Source organism: Mandrillus leucophaeus, unplaced genomic scaffold, assembly GCF_000951045.1.
Source record: "Mandrillus leucophaeus isolate KB7577 unplaced genomic scaffold, Mleu.le_1.0 Scaffold424, whole genome shotgun sequence".
NCBI lineage: Eukaryota > Metazoa > Chordata > Mammalia > Primates > Cercopithecidae > Mandrillus > Mandrillus leucophaeus.
In genome coordinates, this window is record NW_012104521.1 from 461,065 (window position 1) to 482,678 (window position 21,614).

The following is a 21,614-nucleotide window of genomic DNA, read 5'->3' on the forward strand; positions in this document are numbered from 1 at the left end:
AAGGAGTTTGGGTCCCTGGCACTGTCCAACTCCATACTAGCTCTCAGTCACTTCCTTCTGAGCTACTGCATGGCAAAATAAATTAATTTCTTTATACCACTGTTATCTGGAGTTTTCTATCACTGTTAGCTGCTGTCTCTTATACACATCTAGATGTGTATAAGAGACAGACTCCAGCCTGGGCAACAGAGCGATAGCCTGTCTCAAAAAAAAAAAAAAAAAAAAAAACAGGAAAGTCAAAAAAAAACCATTTGCCACCTCTGGCACTAGCAGTAATTATTTCACCAAAACTCCTTACTCTGAAAGATCATTCCGCCAACTCCTAACTTTGAAATGTTCATTTTTTCCTTCTAATCTGCCTCTTCAGCAGGAACTGTAAGCAACCAGGTAATGAAACAAAACTTTTCCTTACCAGAATGCCAGCAAATAAATGTAAAAGAAAAGTTAGATATAGAAAGCCATCACTTCACTAGAACTGATTCCAGTGAATATCATCATGGATGCATAAAACCATTAGGAAAAACGCTGATGAGGAACTAAATATTTTCATATTGCCAAAGCTGCATCTCTGTGTAGATTACTTGCCATCTCAAGTATTTAGGAAGAAGAGATTTTGCTCTCACCACCTTAACCCAGTAATCCAATTTAACATCGAGTCAGATGATAAACATTCTAAGATGTGACATTATACAGCTTTACCTACGAAGTTTTCTGAATGCCAAATATGTTTGACTCTAATCAAGCTATTAAACCTAATTTCCAACTTGCAGAAAATACAATTTAAAAAATCTAAAACTCAGGATGTTGCTAAGAGACCTTTGTTTCCCAAGGAAAAAATCAGTATTATAGGCACTGGGGACAAATGACTAATTTGAACATGGACAGGATATTAGATGATACTTGGAAATTGTTTCTTAGGTATAGTTATGGTACTGTTACGTATAAGTCCTTTTTGGGAAGATATATGATGAAGTTTAACTAAATGGGTAGACTCGATGGATGAACAGCTGTTGAATATTGGTGATGACTAAATGTGAGTATACTGTACTTTGTTTTTCGGTATGTTTTAAATTTTTAAAATACAAAATTAAATTTAAAAAATTTTTAAAGCTTAAAATAACAAGTATCCTCAACTAGGTATCTAAATAGCATATATCTGATTTACAGTCTACTTTGTTCCAAAACGTATTTAAAGTTTAAAGTGTCTTTTAAAAGGACATACAGTCAACCCTCCAAATCCATGGGTTCTTCATATGTGAATAAAACCAACGGCAAATCAAAAATATTTGGGAAGGCTGAGTATGGTAGCTCACGTCTGTAATCCCAGCACTTTCATAAGCCAAGGTAGGAGGATTGCTTGAGCCCAGGGGTTCAAGACCAGCCTGGGAAACTTAGGGAGACCCCGCCTCTGCAATCCCAGCACTTTGAGAGGCCAAGGCAGGCAGACCACTTGAGGTCAGGAGTTCAAGACCAGCCTAGCAAACACAATGAAACCCTGTCTCTACTAAAAATACAAAAACTAGCTGGGCATGGTGGCACATGCCTGTAATCCCAGCTACTTGGGAGGTTGAGGCAGGAGAATGGCTTGAACCCGGGAAGCAGAGAGTGCAATGAACTGAGATTATGCCACTGCACTCCAGCCTGGGCAACTGAGCAAGGCTCCATCTCAAAAAAAAAAGGAGGGGGACAATGATGTCTGTATGAAAAATGTACAGACTTTTTGTTCTTATCATTATTCCCTAAACAACACTGCACCACAACTACTTACACAGCACTTACGTTGTATTAGGTATAATTCAAAGATGATTTAAAATATATAGGAGGATGTGCACGGGTTATATGCAAATACTACACCACTTTATACCAGAGACTTGAACATATGAGTATATTGGTATTGTGGCAGGCAGAAGTCCTGGAACAAATCTCCCATGGATACCGAGGAATGACTCTACAATATAAGGGAATGTTTTAAAAGAAAAAAAATGCTGACAAAAACTAAGCAAATATATGTATTAAAGATTATTAAAATATTTATGCCACATATATATGTAAATACATATATACGTAAAAAACTAAGATGAACAAGGATAATGTCAGTACCCAGAGTAAGTTGTAAATATTTACTTTTACTGGGCGTTCCCTGATCTCATAGAGACAAAGTCAAAGTTTGTCAGGCATTCAGAACTTTTTATGGAGAAACACATGAAAAAACAGTCAGTATACCTTAAAAAGATACTAACTCTAAATTGCTCACTCTTTCAAAAGACATCCTTATTGCAGCTTTTATTAGACTTTATACATTAAGCAAATCATTTCCTAAGGTGGTGTGTATAACTAAAGGGGTAGACATGACAATCAACCTATGATTAAATACTACCCAAAAATTAAAAAGAAATCAAACTTAACTAACATTTAATCAGATTGCCACTAGTATCCTTAATGAATACACGTCAATTTATCCAAAAGGAAGGATACTGAAAGAGTAAAAATTCCATAAAGTAGAGAGGAATTGATACCCTTAATGCATTTGTTTGGCTTCAGCACTTTGCATTGTTACAGAATGTCATTAATATAAATACAGTTCCTTTTATACTAAAAATACTTTGTAAAACAGTAGACTGTTTACAGTAATTTTAGGTCAGGTGCGGGAGCTCATGCCTGTAATCCTAGCACTTTGGGAGGCTGAGGTGGGTGGATCACTTGAGGTCAGGAGTTCGAAACTAGCCTGGCCAACATGATGAAGCCCCGTTTCTACTAAAAATACAAAAATATTAGCCAGGCGTGGTGGCAGGCACCTGTAATCCCAGTTACTTGGGTGGCTGAGGCAGGAGAACTGCTTGAACCCAGGAGACCAAGGTTGCAGTGAGCCAAGATCACACCACTGCAGTCCAGTCTGGGCAACAGAGCAAGACTCTGTCTCAAAAAAAAAAAGAAAAAAACCACCACAAAACAAAACAGTAATTTTAATGAAATGGGAAGTGATTATTAAAATCTTTATGCCACATAAAAATTCTCCATTAATTCACAGCAAAGGCCTTAAAAGAGCTATTATACTTAATAAATTACACATTTTTGTTTTACAAAATAAATGTTCTACAAATGAGACAAGTATTACAAACATGCTGGCCTTTTCTATTATAAGGAGATGTGATAAGTCATATGAGAAAATAGACACCTTTCATCTGTCCCTTCTAGATAAAATGATATTTTAGTGATAAGAAAGTAGCTCTTTTCTTACTTTAAAAAGAAAAAACACGGGCTAAGAAAATTGATGTTTAGGTATATTTTCACTGTTATGTGGTATCTGGCTAAAAATGAAATGAGGCACTTAAAAAAAAAATGTTTTTAATCTGGACATTTAAAAATTTTCCTAAACAAAAAAAAAGTTCAGTGAATTTTGATCTTATATGGTAATAACTATTTAATGTAACCACTTCCTAGTAGTTTAAAAGAACAACAAGCACACTGAAAGATGGCAGAAATGTTCTAATTAACTAAAATAAAAGCTTTTCTGTATTTAAAACAAAAAAAAACTAAGATTATAACTTAGTAACTAGAGCCTACAATAAATTTCTTCCATTTAAATGCATGCATAATCGAGTTATCTTTTTCAGCTATGATAGCCATTAAAACCCAGTATCAAGCTCAATTTGGAACCAGATATATAAAAAATTAGATCAAAATAAGATGAAATTTCCAAAACTAATTAAGCATGTGCAATCATAATGCATTCCAAGTTAAGTTCTTATACAACTAATAATTTTACTTAATAATTTGAAAAGTATAAATATTTTATCTATGGCTCAACATTTAAAAATATTTAATATCTACTGTATTTGTTATGCAAAATACATTAATACAGTAGAATAGTAAGACAAGTAATATAAACACATGTAAAAATACTGGTGTGCACTCAAATGTCTTATATATAAACATGTACAATCAAAAAAGTTTGCTTACCTTACCTTAATGAAATATCTCCAATACACAAGTAGCAATTTTGACACCCATCTCCTTCAGAGTAAAACAAGAATTCAATCTCCCTCTAAAATTTCTGATACAAGCAAATGATCATGCTCTATGAACAGAGAACTGGGCTTTATCTGATTCCCAAGCTCCATTTGTTAGGGAGGAAATACAGATACACAGTCTAGAAGTCTTTGACAAGTGAGGCAGGATGAGCTCCAAAAAAAGGCCATGTAGTCAAACGTGGGTCCCAGGATGACCAGCAAGCTAGGAAAAGGTACTGATCTCAGATTCCTCACAGACTGAGCTATAGAAATTGTACTTGAAACTGCTAGCTGTTGCCCAATAACCATTCAGCCATTCTTCCTCATTTACTGGAATTCCTAATATTTAGCTGGGGACATGGTTACCCAAAATAAAAATGACACTTTTCAATCTACCTTACTGATAGCTGTGGTTACTAAGGTGTGGCCAATGGGATGTGAGTAGAAATGAACATACAACTTTCAGGATACGATTTTAAATCAAGGAGATATTATCTTTCCCTCCCCTTTTTTACTGAGTGGCATCAGTATCTGATAGCTGCAGGGACCATCTCAAACTATGCAATAAAGGCGGAATTAGTGATCACACATGATAGTGCAAGGTACAAGGAGTTTGGGTCCCTGGCACTGTCCAACTCCATACTAGCTCTCAGTCACTTCCTTCTGAGCTACTGCATGGCAAAATAAATTAATTTCTTTATACCACTGTTATCTGGAGTTTTCTATCACTGTTAGCTGAGCCTAATCCTAACTAAAACCAAGGCCAAAAATTCTGAATCAAGATGATGACTCAGTAAATTACAACCTATGGGAAGCAAATTCATGATGGCAACAGAGACTAGGAAAAGAATATAGAGTCTAGAGTACAGAAAGTGTTTCTGGGGTCAGACAGGAGGCTGAGGAAATAAGAAACGGACAGCCACGGAGGCTGAGGAGACCTAGGTCTATGATTTGGAGAAATCTAGGTAGCCAGTTTTCCTACTTCTCTAAAAAACAAGGATCTGCCACTGCCAAGGAATTATGAAATTCAGCTCCTGTAGCTGGTGGATACATTTATTTCTAGGATAGTGAAGGCGAACCAAGGATAGGGCCTTGAAACAAGTAATCACTCTTCTGGGCCACTATAAATTAGCCAGTCTCATCTTGAGATCCCGTAAGAATCAAGATGCAGCTCTCTATCTTTTATCAGAGTTTCTTTTTGATCAGTGTCCTCAAAAGATAGCAAAGAGCTTAGAGATTTATTTATTTTTATTCTTGACAGAAAAAAAATTAGTAATTATGAGGCTAATTAGACAAAGGAAAAGGAGGTCAAAACTAAGGTTAAGAAAACATTTGCTCAAGGATCCTTGATATTCTCTGTATCAAAATTATTTTTTTATTCACTTCCTTAAACTACCCAGGCTGTTGTCCACTCACCTGAAACAGGCACTATTCACACTGTATCTTCTGAGATTGGTACCCACTGGAGTTGTCAACCATTAAAATGCTCTCATCCTAATCTCAGACTCTGTTTACAGGAAATTGGCTTTAGCAGGAAAACAGAAATGACATCAGTTATGCTTTAAACAATGTCATCATTTTGGATATTCTCGTACTTCCGGAAACTTCCATGTAATCATTCCACGACAATTTATCGTTCTTGTTATGTAAGCACATATTTGATAACTAATTTGTCATTCATGGTTCACTTAAAGACATGATCAAAAACCTATGACAAAAGACCAAAATTAGGAAAAGGTAGTATTTTAGGAAAGAACAGATGGCAGAAAATAGCGCCAACACCAGTAGATTCAGATCAGAAATCTTTTGAGAAGATCTTCCAACTAAGCAAATAAATATGGAACAGAAAAGAGTACAAAAGGAGAAGACACAGGTCTACAGAGTTCCAAAAGAATCCAGGCAACAACTACAGTAAAAATGGCAAAAAGGGATTCTGCAATCCTGCCATGACCAGAAGAAAACAGCAAGAAAAATCATTGGAACTAAAGAGGATAAAATTGATTAATTTTACTCAGCTAGCTCTTACTTTAAATGTGGGCTATAAAACAAAAAATACACCAAAATGATCTTCCTGTCTGAAGGTGTGGGGCTACTCCTGCCTATTTAAGGCATTACAGAGGACCCCAAAATAACTTTTTGAGGAAAATTTTGGCCCTGTCCTCTACAGCAACGGCCCCCAACCTTTTTGGCACCCGGGACCAGTTTCATGGAAGACAATTTTTCCATGGATGAGGGGGTGGTTTTGTCATAAAACTGTTCTACCTCAGATCATCACACATTAGATTCTCATAAGCAGAGCACAACCTAGATCCCTCACATGTAGAGTTCACAATAGGGTTCACGCTCCTATGAAAATCTAATGCCAACGCTGACATGACAGTAGGCAGAACTCAAGCGGTAATACTCACTTGCCTGCAGCTCACCTGTTGCTGTGCAGCTGGGTTCCTAACAGGCCCTGAACTGGTACTGGTCCATGGCCCACAGTTTGGGGACCCCTGCTCTACAAGGACAGCAGAACAGCCTCCTATTCTAACAAACACTCTTATCAGAGCCTGAATTTATGCAATCTCATACCCAGTCCTGATGAGTAATAAAACTTATGTATAGGGCAAAATAAAACAAAAGGCTAATTACATTCTCAACAGTTCTCAGATAGTATTACATAACTTATCTTCTTATCAATATATTTAAAAATCTAGTGACAACTGATATCCAAGGTAGGCTGTTTGAAAGACAAGCTAAAATCTATCCTGGGATTGGATCAGTCAGACCATGATGCTAGCCCCTGTAATACTGCTCATACTGGAATATATATTGAGGGATATAAGAAAAAGCCCTATGTTCACTGAAATTATGTTAAGGATTTTTTCGTATCACACTGGTTGAAATTTCTTTCCAGTTTTAGTGTCAAAAATGATTTCCCTTTTCCTGGATACTAAATTTGTTTTTACATTCAGGACACTGTATTCTTTACTTTGGAATGTTTCCTCTTCAACAGTAATTGCTATAAATCTGTGAGGCAAAGTTGTACCGCACCTGCATCACACATTTTATTAACTTCCAGTCTCATTATCTGGTCCCACCTTCTCCTTGTGCATTTTTCCAAAGTTTACTAAATGTCTATATTCTAGTGCCAGTATGAATAACATACATAGCTGCAATCCCCGCCTTCCTAGAGGTAAATTATTTAAATTTAAACATCTTTAATAATTAAAGTATTGCTAAACCTCCATAAATAATTCCTGGGATTAAACACAGTAATGTTGAGAACCGCAAGAACTGTAAAGGGTCTGGGATTTTTACCCTATTCACAAACTAATGAACTAGCCTATTACTGATTCATGTTCACTGACAGAAGACACAAGGGTACTGGGTAAAAGACAATGAACTCTGTCACCCATGGCACAGCAAGCAGCACGATGACAAGATCCCCCTGTCACCTCAAGCTCCACAGGGACAACACAGGTATGCCTATATAGATGCCTACACACACAATGGGTTGAAATACACGAGAGGAATATTGTTGAGAAGGCATTGCCTTTTATAGTGAGCAGTAAGCAAGCCTGCTGAAAGTAGACTTAAGAAGTGGAGGTGAGAGAGCAAATGTAATGTCATCCTTCAATGCTGCTTGCTATAATTACGACCCTGAGAAACAGTCCAGGAAAAGAGTGGTCAGGACCTTGCATTCTTGCCATGCTGAGCAAGAAAGCTCAAGAACACTCAAAACTCACGGAAGACAACCTCTCGCAGTAAGTTTACGTTAAATAAATAGACTTACTAAACATCCTGGGAAAATAAGAGGAAAAATTATTTCTATACTAAACTTTAAGCTCCGTAAGAAGAGATCAAGTTTTGTTTTACTCAACATTGTATGTCCACTGCCTAGCATATTACCTGACATATAACAGACATTCAATAAGTGAATAAAGTCAAAATCAGCTAATTTGTACAAAAAAAAAAATCCAAGGTAATGTTTATTCATAAACCACAATTTCTTCAACTGTAAAATGAGTATGAAGTTAGAGGTTTATTCCTTATATCTAGATGAATTCCATCCTGAATCAACCTTATCTGATAAAGAAGGGTTCAAGTAGCTTGCAGTACACGTCTACCTGTTGGCACTTAACAAAGGCACATTTTTAGAGCACCTCTCTGGTACTCAAGATTAACTAAATCACTGGCCAATGACTGTTTTTCTCTCTAAAGTCCTTGGTCTTTAATAACTAAGAGCCATGAGCACCTCGGAACCTGCCGACATGTGATGTCTCCCTCGGACACCCAGCTTTAAAATTTCTCTCTTTTGTACTCTTTCCCTTTATTTCTCAGACCAGCTGACGCTTAGGAAAATAGAAAAGAACCCACGTTGAGTATCAGGGGTGGGGTTTCGCCCAATATCTGGCACCCACGTGGTCTTTCTTTTTTCCTAAGTGCATGTGGGAACCCGATTCCCTTTGGTAGGTGCAGAGAAACATCATCGGTTTGGTCCACAGATATGCATGTTCAACTCCCTGACGACTGGTGAGTAGTCTGTGTATGGTCCAGGTTAACTATGGGGCACACGGAGTATAAAAATTATACTTACCTCTTCTATATTAAACTCCAGTTAAAACAGTGAATGGTTCAAGTGCCCATGGAAAATAACTAAGCGCCATTTCGGGCACTCATACCATAGAATTAACACAAACACACGTATATTCTTTAAACAGGAAAGAGAACCATCTTCTTTGTTCTTTCAAGAACAAAACTAAAAAGAAACACACACAAAAAAACAAAATAACATCCTAATCTTGCTGACTACAAAGCTAAACGAAATCTGAGAACCGATTTAGAGCACTGATCTTAACAGAACTTACGTACTTGGAAGGCAACAAAAATTAGAATGATTGCAATCCATGTCCTATGACTTACATATTAATAACCTTGGGAAATTAACCATTCTCAAAACTTCAGTTTACTGGGCTACAAAATGAGATTAGTAATACAGGTTGAGTATCCTTAACCCAAAAATCAAAATCCAAAATACAAAACTTTTTGAACATCAAAATGGCATTCAAAAGGATATGCTCACTGGAGCATTTTGGAGTTGGGATTTTCAGATTAGGCAGGCTTGCTGAACCAGTAAGTATAACGCAAATATTCCAAAATCCAAAAAATAAAATCCAAAATCTGAAGTACTTCTGGTCCTAAGCATTTTAAATAGGGGATACTCAACCTGTAGTATCTACAGCTCTTAAGGTTTTCGTGAAGATTTAATAAGACAGCGCTAGCAAAGTGGTTTTGCACAGTATTTAGTACATTAACATCCACACATATTAACTATTTTTTCAATTTCCTTTATATATACAATTCCTTATGAGAAAAGAGTCGGGGGTTTTCTTTTTAAGCTGCATCTGCCTACAATACTCATCTTGAAACCACTTTCTCAAAAATCCTAAGATTAACACTAGTTTCATGACAACATATATAAAATAGCAGTTCAAAGAATAATTTATCATGTTCCGAGTTTTGCGGACCTTACTATGATGGTTAATTTGATTTTTTAATTATTTAGTTGACAATAATATATGTTTATGGTGTACAACATGTTTTGAAACATGTATACACTGTGGAATGGCTAAATCAAATTAATTAACATGCATGCATTAACTCACATCAACTTTTCTGTCGTGAGAGATGGTTCATTTTATATGTCAACTTGGCTAGGCCATGATGCCCCAATATGTGGTCAAACACAAGTCTAAATGCTGCTGTGAAAGTATTTTTTAAATAATTAACATTTAAACCAAAAGACTTGAGTAAAAAAGATCACTCTCCATGATGTGGGTCAGCCACAACCAATTAGGTAAAGCTCTTCAGAGACAAAAATGGAGGTCCCCTGAATAAGAGAAATTCTGCTTCCAAAATGCCTTTGGACTCAAACTGCAACATCAAATCTTTCCTACGTCTCCAGCCTGCCATCCTACCCTGCAGATTTTGGGCTTGCCAGCCAGTCTCCACAATCACGTAAGCCAACTCCTTAAAATCAATCAATCAATTTCTCCCTCTCTCTCTGTCTCTCGCTCGCTATAAATACACACACACACACACACACACGCGCGCGCGCACACACACACACACACACACACACAGTCTATTGGTTCTGTTTCTCCAGAGAACCCTGCAAACTCAGATAAGTTTGTTAATAGCTTTATTACTAACACAAGATTAATATTACTAACAGGTGAAAAAATCTGAAAGCAAGGAAAGTAATGCGAATACACCATGAAAGAAATAACCATCAAGATAATAATGGAGAGGGTTCCAAAATCCCTAAGTAAGAATTACTGTATGCCAGAAATTTTATATTTATTATGACTTAATTAAAAGAGTCACTGATCCAATACGGCAGACTTTGTACATCTTTATTTCTCTCCCCATCCCCAAATCCCATTAAAATGAGAAGGAATAGAAGGTAAAAACCTGTAACAACAAAATGAATAAAGAGAAGACCAAAAGCAAATCAAAGATTTAAATACATTCTAGGAGATGAAGAGAAAACTGAATAGAAAAGATAACTAAAACAGCACAAAAAAGTCACAGTCCAGGGTCCAAAGAAGCTGAGGCTTAAGAGGCTGTGAACAACCTTGTCCAACAAACTTTTAGAACCTCTAAAAATGAAATGATAGATAGCGTAAGTAGTGAGCTGGGCTAGACATTAAGGATTAACTGAAAGCCTTAATACTGAGAGGTCAACCTCATCTCCTCCCCCACCTGAATACCCAGCAAGGCCTACAACCAAGCATTGAACCCAAAGTAAGAGAAAGTATTTTCTTAACTCTGAACTTAAATTGAATGAACTGAAGGAAATAGGACAGTTATCACCTAATGATAAGGTACTTCTTACCCTGGTTCCCCAAAATAACCTTAGGCTATCTATCTAAAGCCTACTTATCCCACAGCAAAACATGACTAGACTTCCTATTAATTGTAAACATTAACAACCAACGAAAAACAATCTGACCTTTGGGGAAAGCATGCAGTACTACAAGAAAGATCAAAATAAACAAATACAAAAATTAATTCAGACTACATCTAAAGAGACACTTATTCACTTGACCCTTGAACAACATGGGTTTGAACTGTGCAGTTCCACTTATATATCAATTTTCTTCTATCTCGGCCACCCGTGCAACAGTAAGACTAGCCACTAGCCCCTCTTCTTCCTCCTCCTCAACCTACTCAACATGAAGATGAGGGTGAAGACTTTTTTAATGATCTACTTCCACTTAATGAATACATACTCTCTTTTTGATGATTGTCTTAATATTTCTCTAGTGTACTTTATTGTAAGAATACAGTATATAATACACATAACATATACTATACAAAATATGTGTTAATCAGCTGCTTCTGCTATCAGTAAGGCTTCCAGTCAACATAGGCTATTAGTAGTTAAGTTTGGAGGAAGATAAAAGTTATATATGAATTTCTGAATGCAAAGAATGGAGGTTCTGTACCCCTAAATCCCACATTATTCAAAAGTCTACTGTATATCCCTGTGAGAATAGACTACTACCAAAAACATGGAATAAAGAGGACACATGAAAGATTTCTTAGAAACAGTAAAATATTTGTCAAAATGAAATATTCAAAGAGGTAGAAAATATGGCAATAAATATCTAGAAAGATATAAAGCAAAATGTTGGAAAGATGCAAGAAATAGGTAAAAAGCACCAGCCAACATCTGTTTTCCAGGAGTTTGCAGAGAAAACACAAGAAAAGTTTCCAGAGTTTAAGAGAACACGCTCCAAATTGAAAAGGCCCACCAAGTGCCCAGGAAAATAAATGAAAGGCTAAAGCAGATATATCACTGCAATTTCAGAACATCAAAAGGTAAAGAGAAGATCCTAAAGCTGGGTTGGAGGAAAGGTAACCTAACAATGCAGCAAGCCTTATATAAGTATCAGGCAACAGAGCAGCAACATTAAATGCTAGAAGGCTAAGAAACAACGAGATAAAATTTGAAGGAAAAGTGACATTCAACTTTGGATTCTATGTAAAAGCAAATCATTAGTCAAGTATGAGGGTATTAGAGGGTATTAGAAAATTACCAAGGACTTCAACAAAGAAAGAGGGTATAGAAAAAAAAATAAAGAAGATAGAATACAGGGAAATAATAGCTCTAATTAAGGAGAGCAGTAAAGCTCAGAGATAGAAGATAATATAACATGCCTAGAAAATCACAAACCCAGATAGGGGGCTCTGGGCAACAGATCTCCAGGGGAAAAATGAATTCAATAGACAAATAGTAGGCTCAAAATCTTGGAAAACAAAGTCTCTTGGAACAGCACAAAAATGCAAGTTTATACACACTATACACACACACATACAAACACACAGTCAGCAACTGTACTAGAATAAAAACTGTACTAGTCGTGGTCCAAGGTGTCTTGATTTTTTTAAGGGTTTCAGGAATAACAATGGAACAAATTTAAGCAACAGAAGAAGAAACAAAAACTATCAGAGATATAGTAATGAAGATTGATTTTATTTCACATTTTAAGTTAAAAAGGCAAAAAAATTAGTCAATGTAAAGTACCACTAAGATATATTCAGTTTTATATTATGTCAAGCTAAGGAAAGCAAAAATAAATGGAAGCAAATAGAATTAAAACAGAAAAGCCACAGAATATGCAAAATAAAGACTTCAACTGGAAAGCTCTGGCCTTGGGCCAGAAATTCCCTACTCTGGATTTTCTGAATTTATAAAGTGATATTTTAGTATTTACATTAAAAGATATATATGTTTTATCTCTGAGTTCAATTGTTATTTTTGTTTTAAGGATGGCTGCAGCAATGACTATGGAAAAATAATCTGAAAAGAACAGCACAGTCCATTAGAAATGTCTAAAGCAGGGCCGGGCACGGTGGTTCATGCCTATAATCACAGAATGGCTTGAGCCCATGAGTTCAAGACCAGCCTGGGCAACATAGCAAAACCCCAACACTGCAATAAAAAGAAAAAGAAAAAGAAGAAGTATCTACATAGAAGAGCAGTCTATAACCCAGAAAAAGCGTAAGAAATAAAATGACAAGAAACAAACTGAACTAACAGCAATTAAAGCTACTTACATAAATGTAGTAGTTATCATCATGCTTTTAAGCTATATTGCATATAATTTAAAGAAGCTATGAAATACATAAAGCCAACCAATAGAACTTAGGACTAAAGTGAACACAAAAAATAATTTGTATTTCTTTTTATAAAAAGAAATAACAGTTCCATGGATAATTTAGGTTGGAAAAGACCTAAAAAGGTCACCTAAAGCCAGGCACAGTGGCACACGCCTGAAATCCCAGCACTTTGGGGAGCCAAGGTGGGCGGCTCACTTGAGCTCAGGAGTTCGAGACCAGCCTGAGCAACATGGTGAAACCCTGTCTCTACAAAAAATACAAAAACAGGCCGAGTGTGGTGGCTCACACCTGTAATCCCAGTACTTTGGGAAGCCAAGGCAGGTGGATCACCTGAGGTCAGGAGTTCAAGACCAGCGTGATCAACATAGAGAAACCCCATCTCCACTAAAAATACCAAACATTAGCCAGGCATAGTGGCGGGTATGGTGGTAGGCGCCTGTAACTCTAGCTACTTAGGAGGCTGAGGCAGAAGAATTGCTTGAACCCACAAGGTAGAGGTTGCAGTGAGCTGAGATCACGCCATTGCACTCCAGCCTGAGCAACAAGAGCGAAACTCTGTCTCAAAAAAAAAAAAAAAAAAAATCAGCAGGGTGTGGTGGCACGCACCTGTAGTCCCAACAACTAGGCAGGCTGAGTTGAGAAGATCACTTGAGCCTGGGAGGTTGAGGTTGCAGTGAGCTGAAATTGTACCACTGCACTCCAGCCTGGGCAACACAGTGAGACCTTGTCTCAAAAACAAAACAAAACAAAAAAGAGATCACCTAATACAAATAACTATCTGATGCCTGAATCCCCAGTGAAACACCTCAGTCAAAGGGTCATAACCAGCAAAAGCAAAAATCCTATATGCCCAGCAAGGGAACCTATTATTCCATTTTGGAGAACCACAAGTTTCTCCTTTTAGCCACTTAAACTCTGCCTCCCTCTAACTGCTACCTAAGGGACCTAGGTCTTTTCCTTTTATTCATAAAAAAGTCAGATCTCTTGTCAATATGATAAACTGTCAAATATCTATGGCAGCTACCAGGTCATACTCTTTTGATCTTTCAGCATTTCCTCTTCTTCCCTAAGTTACAGCTCTAATTCCATAAAGTACTTACCTCTCTTTTATCTTTTGCTCTCTTCAAAACATACTCCACGTTCAACTGAACTCCTCTACGTAAAACTCAAAATGATATTTAATCTTAATAATCAATCTTATAGAAATTTTTATTCTTAAAGGGTAAGCATGTGCTTACAAGGCTCATCAGTTCACCTTGTTTAACATTTAATTAAAAGTACATACTTTGTCTTAACCAATGTATTTCCATCTTATCTGCATGGCTACACATACTAAATTTGTATTTTTCATGTTAAACATGATTCTCTCTGTAAAAATAAATCTCCCATCAAAGAAAAGTCCAGGACCCAGTCTTCACTGCAGAATTCTACCAAACATTTAAAGAAATACCAATTCTCAAACTATTCCAGAAAATTGAAGAGGAGGGAATTCTTCTTCCTAACTCATTCTGTGTGGCTAACATTACCCTGATACTAAAACCAGACAAAAACACATCAAAAAAAGAAAATTAGAGGCCAATATCCCTGATTAATAGAAATGCAAAAATCCTAGCAAACTGAATCCAGCAGCACATTAAAAAGATCACTCACCATGATCAGGTAGCATTTATCCCAGGAATGCAAGAATGGTTTAACATATGAAATCAATAAATATGATACATCACATCAACAGAATGAAGAACAAAAACAATATGATCATCTCAATAGACACAGGAAAAGCAAGTGATAAAATTCAACATCCCTTCACAATAAAAACTCTCAACAAGTTAGGTATAGGAGAAACATATCTCAACACAATACAGGCACGACAAACCACAGTCAACATCATACTAAGTTGGGGAAAGTTGAAAGTTTTTCCTCTAACATCTGAAAGAAGACAAGGATGCCCATTTCCATTCAACACAGTACTGGAAGTCCTAGCCCAAGCAATTAAGCAGGAGAAAAAAATAAAAATAAAGGACATCCAAACTGGAAAGGAAGAAATTAAACTGTTTATCTGCACTGTTAGAACTTAAAAACAAATTCATTAAACTTGCGGGATACAAAATAAACATACAAAAGTCAGCAGTGTTTCTATATACCAAAATAAACTAGTGGGAAAAAAAAAATCAAGAAAGCAATCCTACTCACCAAAAAATGTAGAACACGTTGGTATACATTTAACCAAGAGGTTAAAGATCTCTGCAAGGATGACTACAAAAAAACTAATAACAGAAATTAAAGAGAACACACACCAAAAAATAGAAAGACATCCAATGTTCGTGGTTAGAAGAATTAATATTGTGAAAATGACCATATTACCTACCAAAAGCAGTGTATAGATTCAATACAATGCCTACCAAAATACCAAAATACATTCTTTACAGAAATGGAAAAAGACAATCCACAAAACCACACACACAAAAAAAAATACACAGAAGCACCAAAAAAAAAAAAAAAAAAAAAAACCCACTAAATAGCCGACGTAATCCTGAGTAAAAAAAAATAAAGCTGGAGTTATCACACTACTGGACTTCAAAATATACTACAACGCTATGATAACCAATACAGCATGGTACTGGCCTAAGAGCAGACACGCAGACCAATGGAACAGAATAAGAAACCCAGAAATGAATCCACATATTTATGACCAAGTGATTTTCAACAAAGGCACCAAAACAATCATTTGGGAAGGAATAATCTCTTCAATAAATGGTGCTGGGAAAACTGGACATCTATGTGCAGAAAAATGAAACTAACCCCCATCTCTCTCCATATACAAAAACCAACTCAAAATGGATTAAAGACTTAAATGTAAGATCCAAAACTAAGAAACTACTAGAAGAAAATGGTGGAAATGCTTTAGGACACTGGTCTGTGCAAAGATTTTATGGAAACCTCAAAAGCACAGGCAATAAAAGCAGAAGCAGACAATTGGGATTAGATCAAACTAAAAAGCTCTGGACAGAAAAGGAAACAATAAACAGAGTGAAGAGAAACCTATAGAATGGGAGAAAATATTTGCAACTGACCCATCCAACAAGGGATTAATATCCAGAATATATAAGGAATTCAAACAACAACAACAAAAGCAATCCAATTTTTTAAATGGGCAAATAAGCTGAATAAACATCTTTCAAAACAGACATACAAACGACTAACAGGCATATGAAGAAAATGCTCAACATTACTAATCATCTGGGAAATGCCAATCAAAATTACAATGAGATATCATCTCACCCCATTTAGAATGGCTATTATCAAAAAGATAAAAAATAATAAACACTGGCAAGAATGTGGAGAAAGGGGAACTCTTACACACTCCTGGAGGGAATGTGAATCAGTACTGTCATTATGGAAAACAGTATGGAAGTTCCTCAAAAAACTAAGAACTACCATATGACCTAGCAATCCCACCACTGGACATAAATAGCTAAAGGAAAAGAAATCAGTATCTTTGGACTCCCATGTTTATTGCAGCACTATTCACAATAGCCAAAATACGAAATTGACCTAAGTGTCTACCAACAGGTGGATGAATAAGAAAACGTCATATATATACACAATGGAATACTAACTATTGAAAAAGAACAAAATTCTGTCATTTATTGGAACACAGATGAGCTTGTAGGACATTAGGTGAAATAAGCCTGGCACAGAAATATAAATACTACATGCTCTCAGTCATATATAGCAGCAAAAGAGTTGAGCTCAAAGAAGTAGACAGTACAACAGTGATTACTAGAGTTGGGGAAGGGGAAGGAGCAGGAGGACTAGCCAAAAGTTTGTTAACAGATACAAAATCACGACTAGGTAGGGCACAGTGGCACACACCTGTAATCCCAGCACTTTGGGAGGCCAAGGCGGGCAGATCACTTGCGTTCAGGAGTTCAAGACCAGCCTGGTCAACATGGTGCAACCCTGTCTCTACCAAAAATACAAAAACTAGCTGGGCATGGTGGCAGGCCCCCGTAATCCCGGCTACTCAGGAGGCTGAGGCAAGAGAATCACTTGAACCCGGGAGGTGGAGGTTGTATTGAGCCAAGATAGGCCCCCTGCACTCCAGTCTGGATGACAGAGAAAAACTCCATCTCAAAGAGAAGGAAAAAAAAGAAAAATTTACAGCTAGATAGGAGGAATAAACTCTAGTACTCTATTAACACTACAGGGTAACTATAATTAACAATTTATTGTGCATTTCCAAATAGCTAGAAAGGCAGCTTTTGAATGTTTGTAACACAAAGAAATGACAAATATTTGAGGTGATAAATATGCAAATTAACCTAATTTGATCATTACACATTGTACACATGCATAAAAATATCACCGTACCCCACAAATATGTACAATTATGTGTCAAAAACAATTTTTTAAAACTCGATTCTCAAAAATAAGTTATTAGTGTAAAAGGTTCATTGAAGCACAGAAGCTTTAAAAAAAAATCAACAAATACTAATAATAAACAAAAACAGTGAGAAGACTCCAGTGCAGATATAGAATGAACTTATATGTGTACCTGGATTCAGAGATGTAATTAGTATGCACAAATAGCCCCACCAACCCCCAAGAAAGCACAAATAGGGAGTAAAATAATAAATATCTGAAAACTGAATTTTACTAGACCAGAGAGCCACTATGTTTAGTTCAATGTCCTGTCTAACTGAAAATGCTGTCCAAGAGAAACATGAAGCCATAAAACCCAAAACTTTTTAAACAAATCTCAGTGACACACTGGTACACCAAACCTTTTTTTCCAGAACAAGTGCAATATAATTTTTCCAATATTACATAGATGAATTCTAGTGATAAACGAGCCTCAAACTAGGTATGATTAAAAGTTTAGAATTCATATGACAAAAAAGGGACTAAATCACACTATTACTGATAGTTTTACTAATTGTAAAACTAGTCTTAACATATATTACAACTATTACAACACTTTGCTTGAAAGGAAAGCAGTGAAAGCTAAAATTATATTAAACAACATTGATTGATGTCATATAATACCAATGTCATTTATGATAGGAAAGCAACACATGATGTAAGCAGGTGTTTTTCTTCAGTTGAAAAAATACTCAATTACACAATATGAATCAACTCTTCCCAAATATTTGGGATATCTGTAAGAGTTCAATGACTTTTTAATTTGCTTAACCTCCAAAAACCATATGATAGTAGAGAATTTTTTTTAAATTAAAAGAATGATGATTTTGCTAGCCATAATGCAGCCTTGAAAAGACATCTTGGTTTCACTGAAGGATGCAGTAGCTACAAGTAGTAACCTACAGTAGCAGATAAAAGTGCTATTTGAATGAAAGGCTGCTCTAAACACTCAAGTTTCTACAGTATGTCTGTTTTGTTGGTCTTAAAACAATGTTGAATTATATTGTAAAAACTAAAGACATCAACTTACAGTCACTGAACATTTATTTTCAATATACCATATCAAGAAATGGATTGTAAACACAAGATTGTTCCACACTTACGAATCACAGCTGTCAATGTAAAAAGGGAACACGTTTGTAAAATGAGAGACAAAATAAACATTTCTTCATAAAACTGATGCTAGTAAACACCATTGCAGTGATTTTGAATACACTCCTCAAGTGGTATATATAAACAGTATATTCAGTATCTCAAACCTATTACTTGGGAAAATATTGTTCTGCTCACTCACTAGAGGTTAAAAAAGTGTATTAATGGGCACATCTAAAAACCATAAGCAAACACTACACTTAGAGATGAAGTAATACTTGACACAGTCAAAAGCATTCAAAGAAGAATGCTGGCTGCTTTCTCTCAAAATGAAACAATTGGCAACCCAACTTTTGTGTATCCAACAGAGCATTAAATGTAATTTTCTATGTTTCTTATTTTTATAATTTTCTAAAACTACGATTTTTTTGAGACAGCTGAAATACAATCCAAATCACTATGTCAACAACAAAAACACTGGTCCGAAACCAACTTGGTTCACCATAACAGAAAAGATGATGTAGCAATTATTTTGGTAGCTAATTTTAGCACTAAGGTTACAAAACAGCCACGATCTATAGCTTTCACTGGTCTAAGGAATATAAACAGGATTATTTCCCTGCTTAGCTTCAATGAAAACAGCTAGTAAAAGCCTATAGTGCCAGGAACAACAATCTGGGCAAGAACTATGTTGTTTTTATTGAAAAACAGCTGAAGTTACTGAAAGTTACTGTCCACACAGGGTTTTCATCAATAATTACAGTAAGATTTCCCAGGCCAAGCACAGTGGCTCATGCCTGTCATCCCAGCACTCTGTGAGACAGAGGCCGGAGGACGGCTTGAGGCCAGGAGTTAGAGATCACCCGGGCAATATAACAAGACCCTGTCTCTACCAAAATAAGTAAATAAATAAATAAATAAATAAATAAGATTTCTTCTTTGCAATTATCTCAAATCTAACAAAAAGTTAAAATTTTTTTCAAAAATGTTTTCCATTTTGCTTTCAGAAAATGTGTGGGCCTTTTACTGACCTAAATATCCCAAAGGGCAAAAGAACTTTGAAATCAAGATAAATCCCCTGCTAGATGGCACAATGAAATTTAAACAATCTTAAACAGAAAAGCCTTATTAAGTTTCCCCCACATATTTCCTTACATATCTTTAAAACATACACACTACACATATATCAATGTAAACATTCTGCTACATAATCAAAGATAAATAATTGTAGTAAACAAATTTTAATATCAGAAAATTTAGGAAGTAATTTAAGTTCCTAAATTTAAAAGTTCATTTAAAAGATAACAGAATCATAAACAAATAATAAATCATAACTCAAAAAATTTCTATGTACTTACAAACGTGCTCTAAGTCTTCTATTAGCAAAAGAGATGTATAACAAAACTGAAAAGATTTTTCACATTAATAAAAACTTTTCATATCAACAGAAATCAATTTTAAAAAAAGGACAGGAAGTAAGAATACAAGTATTACTATAGAACTGGAATTTTATAAGCAAAAAAGTCTAACAAGATGACACATGTGTCAGTTCCACATCCAATGTAACACCCTTGAAGGTAACTGGAGTTCCAGCAAGAACCATGTTAATATTAAATAAATGTTTTTCCTGAATGTGGACTAAACTAGGAAACAGTGACCATACAACTAAACACTGTCAAAGGTGCTTAACAATAAAGATAATTAGAGCTACTATACTGACACAAGCACCAAAGTAAAAAATTGAACAATGCATACATAAAACAAAATTTTAAAAGCTTTAAAACATTTAGAATACAACAACAGAACAATGTAAACCTAAGTAATAACACAATACAATATAAATAATTCAGAGATACACTATTAGCAAGCAATTCAAAAGACCTCAGTTTTAAGGAGTTGTTAAAATGAAGCTTCCTAGTAGCCAGTGTTGAGGTCTTAAGGCAGAGTAATCCGACAAACTTATGGGTGAACAGCAGACCACCTATTCCCTACTTTAAGTATTGCTATATTAAATTTAAAATATACATAGAAAACGTTTTTAAAAATGAAAAATATGCTGAACAAACTGTACAGGAGAAAATGTCTAGTCAACGAAAAACAAACCAACATCACATAAATCTGAGAACTATTTACTCTAGGGAATGGTGAGGGAAAACCTTACTTTTCCATGGGAAGCTGATTTTACCTTTACCTATAATTTTACTCACAGAATAGCTACTAATAATTGCCACAATGTTTACAGTAATATTTTCTCTGCTTTATAAAAGAAAAGCTGTTTTTTTATACATTAACATGACAAAGTAATTTCTTATTAAGAATAGTTTAGCCTTACAGAAAAGTAGTTACTTCAAGTATAGACCCTTTTCTGTCCAACAGAAATATAATGTAAGACACATACGTAATTTTAAATTTTCAAGTAGTCACTTTTTAAAAGGCAAAAAAACCAAAACAAGTGACATAAATTTTAAACACAAATATCCAAAATATCACCTCAGCACATAAGCAACATTAAAAAATTGAAGAAATTTTTTTTAACTTTTTTTCATACTGAGTCTTCAAAATCTAATGTGCATTTTATAGCACATCTCAATTAAGACCAGACTCATTGCCAAGTGATCAATAGTTACATGTGGCTAGTGTTTACTGTCCAGAGCAGCAGAGGTATAGAGTTCTTTCTCTGGTTTTAAGATACATGCAAAAAATACCAAAGGAGGTGAAATGGGAGCAAACAATGTAAATATTTCAGGGGCTGGGACGTATGCTGAGAAAGGTCAATTCAGCCATCCCCCCTGACTCCAGCAGGTCTAAGGTGACCACATGTTTCAATTTGCCGGGCAATCCCTATTTACTCAAGAGTCCCAATTTATACCTGTTGTCATGATGTAATTATTAAAGTACTCGCTGTAACTCTAAAAA

The 21,614-nt window shown here is 35.6% G+C and overlaps 1 protein-coding gene across 2 annotated transcripts in view; it reads right to left on the reverse strand.

Moving 5' to 3' along the window:
- The window catches only part of PHF3 (PHD finger protein 3), an 85,678-nt gene that overhangs the window by 53,404 nt on the left and 10,660 nt on the right, over positions 1-21,614 (reverse strand). The window lies entirely within an intron of this gene.